Source organism: Vespa mandarinia, chromosome 5 (genome assembly GCF_050613455.1).
Source record: "Vespa mandarinia isolate Hongniang chromosome 5, ASM5061345v1, whole genome shotgun sequence".
NCBI classification, from domain to species: Eukaryota; Metazoa; Arthropoda; class Insecta; order Hymenoptera; family Vespidae; genus Vespa; species Vespa mandarinia.
In genome coordinates, this window is record NC_140814.1 from 5,087,501 (window position 1) to 5,100,791 (window position 13,291).

Here is a 13,291-nt window from a genome sequence, read left to right on the forward strand (position 1 = left end):
AAGCATAATAAGTGGTTTGCAATTATGTTTTTATTATAACACGCATAACATATACAGTATAATTAATATCCAAGGAAGAATTACAAAACCGATTAGACATTATCTGGCATAATAAATATTACTTAATCGCGCGTAACGTTTGCGCGTTCGTGTTCTTTTTATTACCTTTTCAAAGACGCGTCGGTTACTGTTTTTTCTTCTTTTTCTTTTTTCTTTTTCTTTTTCTTTTTCTTTTTTTTGTTGTTGTTGTTGGTTCTCATTTTTAAATGCTAGATCCTCCACCCGTATAGATTTTTTTATTTGTCTTCGACTTGCTTCAGCATCACCAAGAGAGAGGGAGACAGAGAGAGAGAGAGAGAGAAGTAAAGGTTCTAGCAAATGAATCACTCTTTGAGAAACTGTGCAGTTAAGTGCAATGCAAATTCCTTTCCCATTTGTTTATCGTTCTCCATGATGATTACAAAAAGTGTTCGGAGGTGTATTTTTCTTTTTTTCGAGAGAGAGAGAGAGAGAGAGAGAGAGAGAGAGAGAGAGAGAGAGAGAGAGAGAGAAAGAAAAAAATAGAAATAAAAGAAGTGTGACGAAGCGAGAGATCGTTCGAAGGAAAAGGAGGATCGTAAAACCAATGGAAAATTATAAATAGCGATCGAAGTAAAGGCCTTGCTCCAAAGAAAATGATCCGTGTAATGGGGCGGTTATGCTAGCTAGCGTCGTTACTTAATCAAATTGCCGATGACTTCATCGGCATTCTAATACACCTGTCAGCCGAGTCAGCCGACTTTTTCTTCATTTTTTTTTTTTAACATACTATTGTTTTCCAAACAAATATGTATATATATATATATATATATATATATATATTAATCTAAATATATATATATATATATATATATATATAAATCTAAATATATTTATAAATTCTTTGGATCTTCGTAAGAAAAACGAAATGTGAACGAGCATGAACGAACGTAATACGATCTATCACGAAAAGGATCATGATAAAAATGATTTTTGATTGTAAATAATATTATTAAGTTAATTAACGTTAAAATATTGACATGAACTTTGAACATTTTCACAGATTCCACCTACAATTTTCTCATGACTCATGTACACATCTACCGTGCGGAGAATGATTCAGAAGACTTGGAATTCGATGTATTAAACAGACACGTATAATTATTCATACGTATATATATATATATATATATATATATATACATGTGTACCACCTGATACTTTTTCAGCCTAAATTTATTTATCACTTAGATCCTACACGTTCATGCAATCGTGTAAATCGTCACGTTGCAATAGATACGATCGACACGATCGACGATGATCATCATTGGTTTTTCCGAACGTAATACTTTCGTTCATCTTCGAAACAAAGCCTGTTAGATTAATTCGTTTCTCATTCAATGATGATATTTTGATCGATAATCGAAGAAGAATTTCCATTACTATTCATCTTTAAAAACAAAGTTGAATTATGTTGACCACCAAAAAGTCTAATTTAAAGTTAGGGCGTATCACTTTTCGTTTTTGCGGTCCTCGATGAAACGAAGCAGAACGATGCTCAGCGTGCATGACTTTTTTTTTTTTTTTTTTTTACAAGCGTTTTGATTACCGTTTGTTAAAGAATAAAAGCCCGTCTCAAAAAGGTTCTCTCGTTTCGCTTGTATTTTAATTTAGATAGGATCTATTACATTTTATGTAAGATATTGATGCAAGGGCCGACATATCTTTGAAAAAAAATTAAATCAAATGAAAGCTCGATGATTTTTGAAAAAGAAAAGACTCAAAGAGAAGAAAAATAAAAAATGAATGGAGGATTTAAAAATTTTCTAAAGAAAGATCCTGCCTTTCCTCTATCTCTCTCTCTCTCTCTCTCTCTCTCTCTCTCTCTCTCTCTCTCTCGATTTATTTAATTAAAAAATTTGGAAATAGTGCTTGTCTCGTTTTAAATCTATCATTATCGAAATGAGTTATGATAGATATACGGTGAAATATTTAAAAAGAAAGTCGACGAATTTGTCAATACACGAAGACCATCATTAATAACATCATTAACAATAGTATCGATCATATTTGTTGTCTAATCGTTTAATTTTTTTAACCATTATATTTTTTTTTTTTAATAATGTTGTCAAATATAAATGAAATAAATATTTGTATAGATTATGTATAGTTGTAAAAATATTAATGACATATCCTTCGTGTTTTCGACGTGATTTCTAATAGGAAATAGAAATATGCGATTAGAAATATATTAATTGTCGATTATAACGTGAAAATTGAAAATATATATATTATAATTGTAATATTTTAAGTGTTATCTGACGAATGAACCGACTATACTTTTATAGTCTGGAGGCCAAGGTCAAGCGCTCTTGACCATGGTCGAGGGAAAAAGAGATGGACGATACACGTATCGTGAGAACAGAAAAGAGAGAGAGAGAGAGAATGTGTGTGTGTGTGTGTGTGTGTGTATTATTCGGATTAAAAGAAGATGGAAGAAAAAGAGGGACGTTCATGAATGATCGATTGATTTACGCACACGTATAAATGACCATGTAAATTTCTTTGAATGTGTCAGTGAACTATTATAACTCACATAATAGGGATTATATATCGTGATGCGAATTTATGTGAATTTATTTGCGTATATAAGTACCTTGACTGCGAAAATGATAAACGAGTGCCAGTTCACGTTCTATCTCCCCCGATGTATCCTTAGAATTTACATTGATTATTGGTGATACAAATTTTCTATTTCGTTCTTGACCTACCTTTTTTTCTTTCTTTCTTTCTCTCTTTCTTTTCCGTTTTCTTCGCTTGTTTCTTTTTTTCTTTTTTTTTTTTTTTTTTTTTTTTCTTTTTTTTTCTTTTCTTTTCTCGTTTTCTATTTTTCTGCAAAACTTTCTTCCTCTCTTGTTTTCATTAGATAAAAGATTGTAACGTCATTACCATAAATTTTTCCTTTGTGTGTTGCAACGCGTGTACGTCTTTTCGAATCACATAACGAGCTTCGAACGTTTCTATGTTAAATGATAATTGTGAGATTAGTCACGAAATAATATATCGAAGGAACGATAACCGGGGTATGAATGACGTCTATAAAATTTGTCGAAAGAGGGCGAGAAAAAGAGAAAGAGAGAAAAAGAGAGAGATTTGTAAAAGTGAGAAAAGGTAAGACGCACTCTTCGTTGTCGTTAATTGACGTGCTATCCTTCTCTCTCTCTCTCTCTCTCTCTCTCTCTCTTTTTCTCGTTTTTAATCACACCTGTAAATCACATCGAAAGGTTGAAGAAGCTATTTTTGTTCGAGCGAATGACGTCGATGAAAGTATCGAGGAAAAGAGAGAGAGTGTGAAAGAGAAAGAGAGAGAGAGAGAGAAAAATGGAAACGTAACAACAACCATTACGAACCAAGAATGAGATCTTCTCGTGACTTGAGTTAATTTTAGATCAACGATAACGACCAAATAACTTGTTGATTTTTATTAATTGCGAGAACAACTAAATCGAGATAGTTCTCGATATCTGTCTGTAGGTGTATTTTTTTTTTATACTGAAACGAGACTTTTCATTTCTTTCTTTCTTTCTTTCTTTCTTTCTTTCTTTCTTTTTTTTTTCTTTTTTTTTCTTTTTTCCTTTTCCATTCAACGTGTAAACGTAACTTCGTGTTTTTTTTTCTTTTCTTTTTTTGTATTATCATGGTGTAAAAAGAAAAAGGAAAAAGACAAAAAAGAATTTCTTTTCGCTTTATACTTTTCTACGGACAAAAGTGACATTTCGTTAAAGTGAGAAGAAATTTTCTAAACTTTTAATTATTTAATTTTGAACTAACGATTGATCGAATTTATGACAGTGCGATAATTTCTTCTTATGAGATTATTATAGGATACGTAGAACGAAACGATGGGATGTAATGATGGAATACATCCAATACGGGGAAAAAATGTTTATTAAAAAAAATAGATCCGTTAATAGGAAGATCGAGAGTTAATCCATTGTTAGATTGGAAAATTTATATAATAATTACGCAAACATGTGAAACATGTGTAAGATACATATTTCTCTCTCTCTTTCTCTCTCTCTCTTTCGTTCTCTTTCGTTCTCTTTCGTTCTCTTTGAAAGGAAACTTTTATCCATCGAGATAATGTGACACATCATACGTCGCGAAATCTTCCAAACTTCCTCGAAGATTTGTGGAATCGAAGAGAAAATTATTAGATTCTTAAGACGTCATAAGGAATGATCAAAGATAGGAAAAATGACCGAGGTCGAAAGTGGAATATTTCCGAGATCGTTTCTATTATTTTTCATTGATAACTATATAACTATATTGCATATATTCAGTTACGTACGTAACGCGATGTAATAGATTTATTTATCCTTAGAAAAATGTTACGCAGTTCTATTACATCTATATACACATGAGATATGTCTAAATAGTTTTTATTTTTATATCATGCCTTCGTGCAAAAGATTTTTCTATAAGTCATCGTGAAGTTCTTTTATCAAGATAGACAAAATTTTCCAAAGAAACATTACTTAGTCTGTCTGGAGTTTCTCCATTGACAAGTATTTAGATCTTCTTAGAATGATCGCGTCACATATATTACGTATATGTGTAATAACGAAATGTGTAGACAATTAGCAATTCTCCCTCTATCTCTCTCTCTCTCTCTCTCTCTCTCTTTCTCTCTTTCTCTCTCTCTTACGGATATTTGCTTTATTAAACATCGAAGATATCCCCGATTTCTGTAGAATCAATAGAATGGAAACATTGTGTTCTATCCGTGATTGCACATTCTTCTAACTATAATAGTTTGATCTACGGACTTTTTCGTGGACTTGACGTTGGATACTTATTACGTAAATCTTAACCTGTACGATAGTATATCTTTTTCTTTTTCTCCTTTTTTAAATGGCCCGTTACATTCGTTCGTCCGGAAAGTGATGGAGATAGAAAGAAGAAGAAAAAATATTTATATGTATGTTTCCTTTTTCTTTTTCTTTTCTTTTTTTTTCTTTTCTTTTTTTTTTTTTTGTTTCTACATCGCCTAACAGGATGCGTCGTTAAGTTATCCGGATGTGATGTGTGTAAAAAAAAAAAAAAAAAAAAAAAAAGAAAAAGACTTTAACAAAGTAAATGACAAAAAATTAAGATAGATCTATACGATCAAGTAAATAGAAAAAAATGGATCGATATCGATCTTATTTTTGAATTTCTATAAACGTCTTAGACATATTGATTCTCTTTTCGCAATAGATACAATCGAATCGTTCTAATAAGCTAATACTCGATCATATTAACCTTCTTATTGCTATTAAATTTTTTTTCCCCTCGGACACTTAGTTAAGACGTCCTTTTTTTTTTTTTTTTTTTTTTTTTACGCTAAATCACGAAAACGGAACTTGGCGAATAAGTTGCATCTTCATTATTATTAATTACCGGTGTATGATGGACTTGGAAGATTAGAATGACGTCAGAACGATTTATTCTCGTTCTCGTTCGATGGAGTTTCTTCCGGGGAAAACAAGAATCGAAGGAAAAAAACAAAAAAGAAAAGAAGAGAAAAGAAAAAAAGAAAAAAAAAAAAAAAGCAAAGGAACTTTTTTTTTTTTTTTTTTTTTAAAGGGAAAGAATTTCCCGTTGATTCGTTATTCCCTTTTGATTCGCTTTGTACCATCTATCAGAGTCGATTGGCTTTTTACCTTCATCATGATCGGAATTGCAAGATCGAATTGTGAAAATACATTCTGAAAAGGAAAAAAATACGAAGGATGATTATAGGCGCTATTTTTTTTCTTTTCTATTTCCAGTTTCTTTCGAAATTTATTATAATACCGAATAACGAATATGAAATAATCTCCTTAGAAAATCAATGGGAATAATTCTCATGGATTTTCTCGTACTTTTTACGATTTTTTTCCTCCTTCGTATGAATTCCCCCTACCCCCTCTCCCCACCACCCCCTCCCCAAAAAAGGAAAAAGAAGAAAAAAAAAAATAGAGAAAATTAATCTTTCGAAACAAACGATATTGCGATTATTGATATTTCTTTTTCTTTTTTTTTTCTTTTCTTCTTCTTTTCTTTTGATTGACCTTGATTACATGATGATTTCTTAAAGAAAGAGATCTCTGGATCGATAAAATACCGAATTCCGTGATACGAATGCGTGTCCTCGTTCAGCTCGCTTTCCGTATGCGTGCGCCCGTGCACGAGAAGGGATCGAGAAATTGATCGAGCTAACGGTTGGGATTACCAGCGTGTTACGTTGTGCAATCCTCCTCTTGACGTCACTCGGTCGTTACACTTGCTCGGCACTGATTCATACAATTCTACTGTCGACTCGTCGTGCTTGGTATTCTCTTCGTTTCTCGTACGAACGCACTCTTTCTACGGTTCAACATTCTACGTTCCTCTCTTATTTCAAGCATCGACAGACGATGAATTAGAATTTATCGGCCTTTTAACAGATCTATTATAGCTAACGCGTAAATCGATACCTACTAAGAGGAACGGATCGATTCCTTCAACGTTCTTGACGCACGCGTTTGAGATAAACGATCAATTAAACGTACGTTTATTTACGTTAAAGAAGATAAGAAAAGAAAAAAAAAAAACAACGACAACAACAACAACAATAACAAACCAAAAAAAAAAAAAGGAAGAAATAAATAAAATTATATAGGCAATAAAATAAGTTATTCGATTCAAATGAATTAGTTATCACTTGTCTAGTTTTTCTTTTTTTTTTTCTTGTTTTTTTTTGTTTTTCCTTAAATTATATTTACAAGCCTTACCCTTAAATGATCCGTCATTAATACTTCTCATTCGCGATTTAATTTTGATACGATTTCGATGTCGATCATTGGTGTCATTAGATAATCGTCATGATAAAATTTGACGATAATTCTTGAAATGATTTATGAGTAATAGAATAAATTTAATCGATTTATATCGATTACGTCTTTCGACGAAACGCGTTTTGCCACGTGCGCAAATACCTAAGTAATAAATTGGAAAAGAAGAAAGATTAAGAAGAAGAAAGAGAGAGAGAAAAAAAAAAGAAAAAGAAAAGGAAAAGATAGGAAAAGAAAAAGGGAAAAATTAAAATAAACGGAGGTTGTCGCGCGTGCCGCGATAAGATATTTGGACGCGAATCTTTTTACACGGCGGAGCGTGCGAGTTGACATGCAAATTTTAGATAAGAGCCGATAGACCGGTCTAGTGGTAGTTGAATAAAAACAGAAAGAAAAAAAAAACAAACAAAAAAAAGAAAGAAAAAAATGAGAGAGAGAGAGAGAGAGAGGGGGAAAGAAGAGGAAGGGGGAAAAAAAATAATAATAATAATAATAATGAAATGTCAATTTCATTTTCTCCGTTTAAGAAAAACGGGTCAGTAACGCGAGATAAAATTGTGTTCTACGTCACGGAGCGTGCCGTCGTCTACGTAACCGCATGCTAACGTCTCTACGTACTACGTACTACGATGTACTCACATTATTCGACTCTCGTACGCTTTAAGTTGCGTGGGTGGTTTCTTCGATGGGTATGGGTGTGAGTGGCAAGGCCGGGGATTTACCGCGGTCTCGAATCACCGAACGTTAGCTCATAATGTGACTTTTGATCGACAACGATGCACCTGTACTTTGAACGATTCTCATCACACGCGCGCGCACGCGCCCATACACCACACACACACACACATATGTATATATATATATATATATATACACACACACACACATACACACACAGACACACTCAATTCTTTATTATTGTGCAAGGGATGTTGCGTTTCACAATGAGAGAAGCAACAGGCGGGAGAATCGATCGACTTCTATCCAGGATTTTATTCTTTACATGTCGTAAACATTTTCTCGTGTACGATCGACGGTGAAATCAGTTATTGAAAGATTTTTCTTTTTTCTGTTTTTTTTTTTTTATTTTATCTTATTTCCTCTCTCTCTCTCTTTTTTTTTTTTTTTTTTTTTTTTTTTCTTTATTCCCTTTATTTTATTTTCACTTTTATTTCCATTTTTACACTTTTATTTCTTCCTTTTCATTGAACTCTTCAATGGCAGCAGTGCAACTGCAACGAGCAAGTGGCAACCCGCTGGTTTAAATGAATGGAACTTTTACGAGCGGCCAATATTCGAACTTAAAAAAGGGGAATGTAAAGAAAGGTGGGATTTGAAAAAGGGGTACTGGGGATATCTTCTACGTAGTACGAGTAGATATATATAGGGTGGAACGTCTCAGTTTTTTCTAAAACGATCATTCTCGAATTTGATAATAAATTTATGAAGTATCATTATACGTTTCTTCTTGTGTCTTTGTTTCTTTCTTTTTTTCTTTCTTTCCTTTTCTTTTGTTTTTTTTTCTCTTTTTTTCTTTTTTTTCTTTTTTCTTTTTTTTTTTTTGGAGAAAGAGAAACGTACGATTCCAAATCGTTCATATTTTTTCGTTATTTTTCGTACGACGAGATTGAAATTTTTATAATAAAAGATAACATACCTTTATCGTATGCTGATTTTTCTTTGGACGTTACACCGAGTATATAAGAATGGAAGAACTGAATGGAAGGAAGGACAGGTCGAAACCTGTACAGACATGAGTAAGGAAGGAATCGAAACCAGTACCTCGAAGAAGAAGTAGGTCGTCGTTCGTACAGTGAAAGAGTGTCCTCGTAAATCGATCGTGCAATAACTGGCTTCTATCCTGAAACAAAGATGTGATCATCGATCGAAATTCGTTTTCAAGAAGTATCTTAGTCGTACGAAGTAAAGATCGTGAAATTTATAATGAAACGAAAGAAAGAAAGAAAGAAAGAAAGGAAAAAAACAATAAACAATAAAAGAAAAAAGGAAAAAAGAAAAAATCTTATCATTATGACATATCACATTTTCATGAATTTATCCTTCTCGATTTTCATTAAGTTTTAATTTATTCGCCTTTATTTTATTAATAATATTACATTATTTTGTGTGAAATGAATTACGTCATATTTTTTGCGGTTTACGATTAAGTAAAGAAAAAGAGAAGGAGAAAAAGATGGAAGAGAGAAAAATGGAAACGAAGAGGAAAAAAAAATCGCTTGTCATGGTCGAACGCTTATCGTTACCTTGACCATGCGCTTACTTTGCTTTGCTTTGCTTTGCTTTGCTTTGCTTTGCTTTGCTTTGCTTGCTTACTTGCTTGCTAGCTAGTTAGCTAACTAGTCAGTCAGTCAGTCAGTCAGCCTCGGTCCTAATATAAACGCAAAGCGCGATCTTTCGCTGGTAGCGTGACAACGCCTTTTATCGAGAAGCTAAATGATATTCCTCTCCGTTGAGAAGCGTGAGTTCGCTCACGTTTCTGATGGACGAGAGGTAGGATCGCATGAAAATATCCATAACCAGTATGCTAATTTCGCCACGCGAGTTTGTAACAACGTCGCAACTTGGAGCATCATTGACACGTCACTGACCACTTCGAAATCAATTTGAAAGAATACGACCGACGATTCTCGAATAAAAATTCGAAACGTTGACCCATTTTAATGGAATATCGTCGAGAACACGATAGTCAAATATAATCATTCGAATTTTCTATTAATCGAATATGAATCGATTGTTGGATGCATCGAAATTTGAATAACTTTCTTTATTTTCCTTTTCTCTTTTTTTTTTTTTTTCTTTTTTTTCTTTTTTTTTTATTTATTTGAGAATATATTACCCATACTCGATCGAGATATTCCAAGTATAGATACTTAATTGCATAAATATTCGTTTATATTTGAAATTGTCGTTCATTCTAATCGAATTTTTATCAATTGCATTCGAAATGTATTTTCGGTGCATAAGACTATTAGATATTTATCCTTATGAAAGTTTTTCTCTCTTTTTTTTTTTTTTTTTTTTTTTTTTTTTTTATATCGTCGCTTATATCAATATTACATTAGTATAAATGACGTAAATAATAATTTGTTTAATATTGAATTTTTATTAATTCCATTCGGATGGACGATCAATCGAATTTGAATATTTATTTTTATCGATATTTTTCTTGACAAAAATGAGAGAGAAAGAGAGAAAGAAAAGAAAGAAAAAATTAGTAATTAATATTTATATGCTTAATCGGGACTATCTATGTATAGATACTTGAGCAATACTTTGTCTATTTTCTTCGTTAGTTCTTTTTTCTCTCTTTTTTCTTTTGTTTTTTTCTTTTCTTTTTTCTTTTTCCTTCTTTTTCGTGATTCAACATTCCGCCTTTTCAACAAGGGGAAGAACATTAACATTTGGTATTCATGTATGCGAATGCGATCGTTCCTTTTACGCGCTACGTACGAAGACGTCCAGACGATCGGTTTTATAAAAAAAAACGAAAAAAAAAGAAAAAAAAACCAGGAAAAAAAAATGGGCACGAATTGTTTCCACAGTTGTCGTAATTTACTCATCCGAGTAAAAGGATTTTCCTTCGAGGAAATTCACCTTCGCTTCTCGATCGAGATTGCGCCATATCGTTTTCAAGGTATCATCGTCGTCGATATATAAATACACCATCATTGTCTGTTATCGTACAATGTTATATACATTTTATATTATTGACGATAGTATTGTCATGAAAAAATACTATTACGAATAAAATTGTGTCCCTTTAACATTTTTTACAATTACAATTGATACTACGTGCCGTTTAATCGGGTAGACCGATCTAAAAAAAAAAAGAAAAAAAAAAAAAAGAAAAAAAAAAGTAGATATAACGGTATTCGATTTTACGCAGGCTAGGGGAGGGGGGAATCGAATATCTTCTTTCTCTCTCGTAAGTTAGAAAGGAAGAAAGAAAGAAAGTACAAAAAAAAGAAAAAAAAGGAAAAAAAAAAAAGAAAGAAAGAAAGAAAGAAAAAAACAAATGGAAGAAGACGAAACGAGAAAGGAGAAAACGGTGCTCGAAGGCGTGTACACTTTGCAAAGTAATAAAGGTGGGAAACTCGTCTCACGATTTCTCTATTCATATCCATTCGAATTCTATCGCAATGATTCAGAAACGTATATATATATATACATTTATTTCTTAGATTTCTGAAATCGGTCGATATGAAATTTTTAAAAAAGGAATACCACGATAGGTTACATTAAATCGCGTCAATGACGAAATATTATTTTAGAATACGTAAGCGTACAACGTGTTACCATTCCCGAACGCGACACTCTTTACATATTTCTGACGCAGGTGCGAATCCTGAGAAATATTATTGGCAAAAAAAAAAAAAAAAAAAAAAAGAAAAAAAAAAGGAAGAAAAATCTCTCTCTCTGGTATCTAATTTAGTTACTTTATGACTTAAAGCTTATACACTTTCTTCAAAGGTATTCAAATTAATTTTTTCTTTTTTTTTTTTTTTTTTTTTTTTTTTATCAGTACAACAAAAGGAACACGCGCGTGCTCGATCGTTCTTTTCTTTTTTTTTTTTTTTTTTTTTTTTTTTTTTCCATTATCAAGGATTAATATGAAGGATTAGGAATATTTTTCCTTTCCTTCCTTTTCTTTCTTTGATTTTCTTTGATTTTCTTTCCTTTTTTCTTCTTCTTTTTTTTTTTTTTTTTTTCTTTTTTTTTTCCCCCCCCATATACCATATAAGCAACGTGAAAACGTAATGACGGCAAAACGACGAAACGACTTTATTAGGAAGTATGCGTCCTCAAAATCACGACCCTCCTTGGAATGAGGTCAGGAAGACGGGGAAAGGACGGTTCCTTCCGCAAGCAGGTTCTTCGATTCCGCAAGACTCACTACCGCCTTCGAGAGTTGGCCGAGACATTGCTCGGAGATGAATGGAACGTTCCTGGAATCGCATCGAGCATGATTCAGCATTGCTCGACGACGAACTCTTATAGTTCGTCGTCGACGAACGCTCTCCTTTTCATCGAACCATTCGTAATTCGTCGCTTTCTTTTCTATCTTTTTTTTCTCTCTCTCTCTTTTATTTTTCGTTTTTTTTTATTTTTTTTTTTTTTTCATTTTTTTTTGTCTCCTTCCCATTCTTATTTCGCGATGCCTTACGAAACTTCTCCTTTACGTGGTCAATAATTCGGGAAAATAATCTTACGGGAAATACCAATCTCGTCTGTGCGAAATATCGAGTTATATAGTCGATGAAGAAAGAAAAAAAAAAAAAAAACAGAAAAAAGAAAGAAAATGTATATCCTTATGCGCGTGTCCTCCTTTCATTCAAAAATAAACGACTTTATTATCTATTTATATATATATATATATTTTAGAAATGAAAATCGAACGATGTTTATATTCTGTAAAATCTTTATAATCAGACAAGATGTATATTCCATTATTACACGATTAAGTCGATTTTATTTACATATTACTTGTAACATTGTTATTTGTAATAACATCATTGTTACATCGATGACCTCTTTATCTTTTAAACATGCAAGTGTGACTTACTCAATTAGTACCATTTCCTTCTGATATCTCTATTTACGTATTAGTTATATCGTTTAATTAATGATGTTATTGAAACACAACCTCAATCTTTGCTTTTTTTTTTTTTTTTTTTTTTTTTTTTTTTTTATTTAATTCGATAATAAACAATCATCAGTTAATTATCGAAGAGTTCGTCGTATTTCTTTTTCTTTTTGTTTGCTCTAATTTCATTTTCTTTTCGCTTAAATCGCGATCGATCGAAGACTTATATACCAAAAAAAAGAAGAAAGAAAAAAAAAAAAAAAGACAAGAAGAAGAAAAAAGAACAGAAAAAAAAGAAATGCAAGCAAAGAAGTGCAAACAATTGGCACGGTGCAAGTTTGCAAGTTCTCTTTTTCAGAATGAATGAAGGACAAGAAAGGAAACGTGATTGGGTTACGCGTGAATCGTAAAGATATGAGAATATGTAAATCGTAGTACGCTTATACGATGAAAAAGGGGAGGTTACATTAACACAAGCAAGAGAAAGAGGTATCGAGCTTATCGGCTTTATATAAAGGCTCGAGATATCGCGTAAACGGATGTTGGATAGCGTACGAGTCGTGATACGATTTGTGATGGCACGTAGTAGCGATAGATCGGCTTGCTATCTTATCAATTGAAAAGCGTTAACACATGGCCTAACGTAAACCGATCTCCTGCGAAGAACGTAGAGTGTGACACTTGGATCGCGTAATTAATTCGATTTCAATCGAATTAGATCTCCATCGAATTATCGGATCGATGAACCGATCCGAGAGATATCAGCGATTCTTTTTATTTTATTTTATTATATATATATATACATATAAGT

At 32.4% G+C, this 13,291-nt stretch overlaps 1 long non-coding RNA gene across 1 annotated transcript in view; it reads left to right on the top strand.

Moving 5' to 3' along the window:
* The window catches only part of LOC118441634 (uncharacterized), a 49,486-nt gene that overhangs the window by 32,927 nt on the left and 3,268 nt on the right, over positions 1 to 13,291 (top strand). The window lies entirely within an intron of this gene.